This window comes from Rhododendron vialii, chromosome 4a, assembly GCF_030253575.1.
Source record: "Rhododendron vialii isolate Sample 1 chromosome 4a, ASM3025357v1".
Lineage (NCBI taxonomy): Eukaryota > Viridiplantae > Streptophyta > Magnoliopsida > Ericales > Ericaceae > Rhododendron > Rhododendron vialii.
In genome coordinates this window covers 38,078,993-38,086,432 of record NC_080560.1, presented here as the reverse complement: position 1 = coordinate 38,086,432, position 7,440 = coordinate 38,078,993, and positions in this window count along the sequence as shown.

Here is a 7,440-nt window from a genome sequence, read left to right as displayed (position 1 = left end):
GCCTCATGGCTGATCATGAAAATGCTGAATTCGATGGCAACTTTTTGTAGAAAATTATAACCAAATTTCTTCCTAAGTGCCTCCTTATCAATGGAGAATGGAAGAATGAACTGTGTTTTGGTTCAGAGGTATATTAGGGCAAGAGGGAATGAGTAGCCCTATTCAGCTAAATAAGCCAACTGGCTTATTTTTTTGTCCTTATTCAAATTTTTTTCATATTTTTTAGTTTTTCGTCATTTTTTTTGGAAATTATTGCATCGTCATAACAAGAGGAATCTAAAAAGTAAAAAATTACGATCGAAACCTAATTTTTTTGAATAAAGACAAAAATAAGCCAATAAGCCAATTTTTTCGTCTTTATTTAAAAAAATTGAATTTCGATCATAATTTTTTACTTTTTAGATTCCTCTCATCATGACGATGCAATAACCCCAAAAAAATTGACCAAAAACTAACAAATACGAAAAAAAATTCAATAAGGATAGAAAAATAAGCCAGTTGGCTTATTTAGCCGAACGAGTCTATTTTAACCCCAAAAAAGGGGGCCATATGATTTTGTTGTTTAAAGGACTAACGGCGGACTAACGGGAGTTAGTAATTGTACCAAATTGAAACAAAATGAAAAGTACATAGTGTAAATCGAGCCAATTACAACTACAGAGCCCAAATTGACACAAATACTTAACTACGTGAACTATTTAAGTTTTTTCCCCTATTTAAAATTTATTATTGCGTTCTAAAATGTTTGTCAGCAAAACGAGTACCTAGTGTTTATATTTGGGTGTTTGGGTTGAGCTGCAATGTTTTACTTTTAGGAACCAGTTGACCTTTGGGTGGCTTGGGCTTTGCTCTCGAGATGTATCATCTAATTTTTTGTTAGATCCTTTTCCTCTTTCTCCGTTTTTAATAAAATTTCATTTTTTGTTGATTAAAAAAAAAACGAGTACTAAAAGATAATACATTTCTTTTTAAAAAAAATTAAATTTTTTCATAAATTAAAAGAACTCGTCGAGATCTAGTAAATTGTTGAAATGGTTTTAACTTTTTCTTGCGAAATTTGAATTATTTTTACGTTCTCATTTTGCCGACCGGACAAACATTTTGGGACGGAGGTAGTATGAGTGTAGGTACTTATGTGTTCTCTTGCACTTAACTTAACTTAAATCTGAAAGTTTTGTCCTTATTTGAATTTTTTTCACATTTATTAGTTTTGCGTCAAACTTTTATGGGTTATTGATTCGTCTCGACGACAAAAATCGGAAAAGTAAAATTTTGGCACTTTTACCCAAGTATTTTGAGAAATAACCACTTTTAAGCTCAAAATTTCATTTCGCACTAAAAAGTTGTTATTTAAAATACTTGGGTAAAAGTAAAAAAAATTAATTTTCCAATTCCTCTCGTCGAGATGAATTAATAACCCACAAAAATTTGACGTAAAACTAACAAATGCGGAAAAATGTCAAATAAGGACAAAATTTTTAGATTTAAATTAAATTTAAGTTAAGTGCAAGACAACACAAGAGTACGAGCACAAAGAGAAAATTAAGTGTGGAAGCAAAGGTCTATTTTAAAGGGAAATGATTTTACAATTCCTTTTTTTTGTTAACGCTACTCTCCCCAAAAATATACTTGTAGGAGAGTGGCGTTAACAGAAAAATGGAGTGACAAAATCAGCAGACATTTTAAAGAATCATGTATTGGGATCTTGAATTTTGTCCACCCTTTTGCCCTTTGAGCAGATAATTCCATGCGAGAGGAAAAAACCCGTCCAACCACGAATTCAATCCAACTCAATTTAAATAGGGCGGTTCTATCTACAAACTCTGTACAATCGCTTAAAAATGTGATCATTAAGACCAAAATATAACTTAGTAATATGTAATGATTGTATTGCCCTCGTAAATTTATGTACATACAATTCACACACTTGGTGTTTTACCAAGGTTCTTAAAAAATAAGTAGTACTATACTTATTTGTAATTTTTTAACTTAAAAATAATATATTTATGACAATTTTTTTTGTACTGTTCAAAAGATCTCATCGAAATCTATTAAATAAGATCTATATTGCAAAATATATATATTTCGATAAGTTCATTATTTTTAAATTTTTAAAAATTACAAATAAATACTTATTTTTTAATACACTTTAAAAAATTTCTGCCAACTAGTCCTACGCATACAATCCATCATCTTCCTCCCTTCCCTTAACCTATGACACTTCTTCCCCCTCCTTCCTTCTCTACTATTCACCATATCTTACACTATAAACACTCTCATTTTAATTCTTCTCTCTCTCAATGAAAAAGCAAGGACAACCAATCAATGGATGGTTCCTCTTCTTCGTTTAAAAACCTTGACCCATCTAAAAGTTTTCTAGCAATTTACGATACACCAAGGTAAATAGAAGCAAATTTGATTGGAAATACTATGGTAGTGGAGAACAAAGGTGTTGTCACAAAGAGGTAAGCCCTATGGTTTTAAATTTTTTTTGGCCCAGTTGTAACCGACGCACAGTCCTTAAAATCGTCACTATTTTTCGGGAGGCGGGGGTGCTGCTGCCTCGGGTTTTCGGGCCCACTCCGATCTTGCTTCGATGATCGGAAACGTTCACTTTGTAGAGCTCGTCGAATAAAACAACTATGCAAAAAATCAGCTTAATTGGATATCATTAAGTGCCTGATCGGAGCCCATATAACTCTCGGTCCATGGGTTACAGTAGATTTGATCCAGTGTTTTGGATCCATTCTTTTTAAGAAAAAAGGTTTCGATCAGGTACTTAATGATATCCAATTAAGCTGATTTTTTGCATACTTATTCTACTCGACGAATTCTACAAAGTAAACGTTTCCGATCATAGGAGCGAAACCGGAGTGGGCCTGGAAACCCGGGACAGCAGCACGTTGCTGCCCCCCTGGGGCAACAGCCCCCCGCCTCCCTATTTTCGGAGTTAAGAACCCTAAATTGCTTGATGTGTCCTACCTTGGTTCAAACATAATTTAGGGCAATGTTTAACTTAATTATTTCGGAGTAATAAACCCAAAATTTTGACGTTGTGACTTTTGTAACCTGAAATCAACATTTTTCTTTGTAACCTGAAATCAACCTTTTTTCCTGCGATGGTTAATTGTTTATTTCTACTATTTGTACTCCGAAATGTTATACTAATGTTTTCGGGCATGTATTTTTGAAAATATATCTGGAGAGTTTTTTGATTTTTTTTTTGTTGTTGCTATATTTTGTACTTGTATGGTGATGCGTCAACGCATGGCACCCACATAAGTCCATATATGATTCCACGGGGCATTTTATGACATACTCGGTGAGTATTTTGGAAAAAGTTATTCTTTTCGGACAATGTTGTTTGTTACGAGTTATAAATGGTTTTTCTTCAACCTTTGTGAAGTTTTTTTTTTTTTTTGACCGAAGAAGCTTTGAGAGAGTGGATAATATCAACCGGTTTTTTTTTGAAAGGATAATATTGACCGGTTAAGAACACGGTTTGGTTTGCACTTCACTCGCTATATATAACACTCTGAGCTTGAAGTGCTTCTAGTACTGATCTTTGACCTTCCTCTATTGACTTCCAGTGACTTTTGACTTTCTTTATTGTCTTCTAAACTCTCGACTTCCTTTATTGGTAATATGATGAAAGGATACTGCATTTTGGCATAAGCTTGTTCATTTTGCAACTTGTGGCTTGCCATCCGAGAGAAGGCACAAACACAAGCCAAGAGGCCGGTGGAATGGAGCAAAATATGGAATTGGACTTGTGGGATCTGCTTTAACTGGTAACTGTTACGCAAAGGTCAGTAATTAAGTTGTTTTATTTGAGGTGAATGTTTAACATATATGCCAGTACTACTCTTTGGAAGACAAATCAATATCTCCACAGTTGACTAACAAACTGTTGTGATGAACAAAAAGTGGTGATGAAGTACAAATATCATAAACCATGAATTCGATGTGGTCAGAGAGGGTTGGTAGTAGGGGTCTTCAGTTTGTCGAACGCTAAAAGGATAAATTCAGAAGAATCTGTCAAGAGTACTGCGGAAAAGGAAAGGGTACTGAGTCCCATGTCATCACAAAGATTTTTATTGACGAACACATGACATGGCATGCATCAAATTACTCCACAGTTTGACTGTCAAGTCTCGAGTCCGTTCTCAATTCAATTTCTATGGAGTGGCATGTGCAATTAAACGGGGCTTAGGGCATGCAATCTATAATCGATAGTTGGTATGTAAGGCAAGCAAAAAAGCGAAGAGAAATTTTGAGTCCCATTCTCTAACAAAAAACTATTTCTCGACATATATGTGCGGTTTACTTGGTTTCTGTTACACTTGAGTATGGCGGCCATGTATCATTTTTCGTTCTTGAGTTCGGACTCACAAGTCACATGTGCATAGCCAGTTTTTTTTTGTTTTTTTTATTCACCTTTAATTTTTCATCACTGACGAATTTCATGGTGGTTTATAAATGAACGTGAAGTAATTGTTGTTGCCTCATGACTCCAGTTTTGGTGTTGCACTTTGCTAAGGTTGCTCATTCAGAAGTGTTCTTCAACTTGAGGTGCTCAGTACACAATGATCTGCCAATAGCTCCTTGCTAGATTTCTTCAGATTCTTTAAAATGCCGATGTAATGCCCGTCTATTTGGTTCGTTTGGCATGTATTTCTTAAGTTTAAAACTTGGGTGTATCTTTAATTTGCTTTTATGCAGTATGATGTTCTCTCTTTTTTCCTTGTGAAGAAAAGGAAAGAACTTCGTGGATAAAATAACGAAACAATTGACGGAGACAATAGAGAGGACAAACAGAATAGAGCCTAGGATTATGGAGAACATGAGACGTGTGCATCTACTGCTCCTTCCCCCTAGTGCTACTATTTGCGATAGGTTTGGGCTACTATTTGCAACAAAAACCAGTCTATATCCCGTAACTGGAAGTTAGTAGCTTGACTAGCAAATGAGCTAGCTCAACAACAATGGCGCTACTATGGACATTTTCCATCAAAAGAAATAAAAATGGAAAAAGCTCCTGCAAAAGATTTTGCAACGAAGTACAAATTCGCTAACTTGTCTATTCCAATTTTGGTGTGCATAATGAGCTTTATATCTCCCACAACGAAGTACAAATTCGCTAACTCGTCAATTCCAAATTTGGCGTGCATAATGAGCTTTATATCTCCCACAACGAAGTACAAATTTGCTAACTTGTCGATTCCAAATTTGGTGTGCATAATGAGCTTTATATCTCCCAGCTAGGTGTGCATGGCGACATTTAGAACATAAAATTACAAATAAACATTATACTGGCTGTGTTTGTTTCCCATTTTTGTTTTGTTTTGGTTTTATTTTTTAATCATTACCATATTTCTCTCTTAAATTATTACCCTATTTATCCAATTATTACTTCTTCATCTCTCTCCAATCATTAATCCTCTCTTCAATCATTATCTAATTTCTCTCTCCACTTACTACTAAAACTAAACTAAACTAAACTGTTAACCAAACAAAGCAAGTCTGTAATTATGAGAGAGAACCTTAACGAGCATTTATTTTTTGAATTAACTAAATAATTACTTCTTTTAAACGAGCATTTATTTTTTGAATTAAAGGTAATGTATTGTGAGAGAATGATATGTCTCATAAAACGAAAAATAAGTATTTAGAAAATAAGAACCTTAACGAAACGGGGTTAAGAGATGTGATATGATTAATGTGATAATTATAATTCTATGGATGCATCTGGTAGGAATGTAGGTTTCACCATTAGTCCCGCCAAGTAAACGGGCTTAGAGTTAGTCTGAGAAGTTAGCGTGAGTTTCGATTTAAAAGTTTAGAGTGACTTTTTTTTTATCTTTATTTAATTTTTTTCGCATTTATAACTATTGCATCAAATATTTGTGACTTATTGATTCGTCTTGACAAGAGGAAAAAAATTTGATCGAAACTAGTAGTTTCTTGTAAAGTTGGGAGTGTGCTATTTTTTGTTTTTTTTTTTAAATTACGAGTTTCGATCAATTTTATACTTTTTCGATTTTTCTCACCGTGACGAATCAATAAGTCACAAAACTAATTAATGCAAAAAAGATTTGAACAAAAATAATCACTCCCAACTTTTCAATTCAAAATCACCCTTAGTACCTATTAACCTAGAATCTAGAAAATAAAATAAAAATCAATTGTGGAAATGAGTTGGAACGACTTTCCTAAATGAGACATTATTCCGTGTTCCTAGGCACCACATGGTGCCATGGCGCTGTCTCCGGCCTCTTTCTACCGTACATTGTTGTGGGATCTTCGCATATAATCTCGAGCCTCACTAAAATCTACAATTGAGAGGAGGCTAAGCGTGGTACCCTAGGGCATTGAATAATGTTTCAGCGTCAAAATGAGGCCACACTATTAGGCCCTGCTTGGATGGAGTGAAAAGAGGGAGGAAACAATAAGAGGGGGTAAATGGAGAGGGGCCCAGCCCTTTTCCCCCCATTTGGCATCCGAAATTAGTTCTCCTCTTATCTTTGACCCCCTCATCATTTTGGCCAGGTCTAGGGATTGCTCGATATTAAATTTGGGCTCCTCTTGGGGTGCCCAAAAATAATCCGGGTTTGGAGGGATGATTTGTGGACGAAAATACCCCTTATTGTCCCCTTTTCCCATTCACCATTCAATCAACTTCTACTCTCCATTCTATCTAAAATCATACTTTTCATTCAAACTTATCTTAAGACTCTTTATTTACTATATAAATTGTCTAAAGAGGTTGAAAAATTAAGTGTTCCAAATTTTAATTCGTTTGAACCGGTGGAAAGATTTTTGTTTTCTGATCATTTTATTCTAAATGGTCATATTTTTATTTTGACTTTCGGCTATAGTTGATTAGCCTTAAGAGATATTTGATTTACTGCTTTCTTAGGGTTAATCAACGAGAGCTCTAGCGTCAAAATTTAATTATGACCATTTAGGATAAAATGATCAGAAAACTAAAATATTTCCACTGATTCAAACGGATTGAAATTTGGAACACATAATTTTTTAGCCATCTTTTTTAATATATAAACTGTCTAAAGAGGTTGAAAAATTAAGTGTTCCAAATTTTAATCCATTTAAACCGGTGGAAAGATTTTAGTTTTCTGATTATTTTATTCTAAATGGTCATAATTTAATTTTGACTCTATAACTCTCGTTGATTAGCCTTAAGAGATATTTGATTCTACGACTTTCTTAAGGCTAATCAACGAGAGTCCTAGAGTCAAAATTTAATTATGACCATCTAGGATAAAATGATCAGAAAACTAAAATATTCCACCGGTTCAAACGAATTGAAATTTGGAACACTTAATTTTTTTTATAAAATAATAATAATACTAAATTCGTTAATTTGTTAGTAGAAATAAATATTACAGCATAAATTGTGAAAGAATAATTAAATTTGCA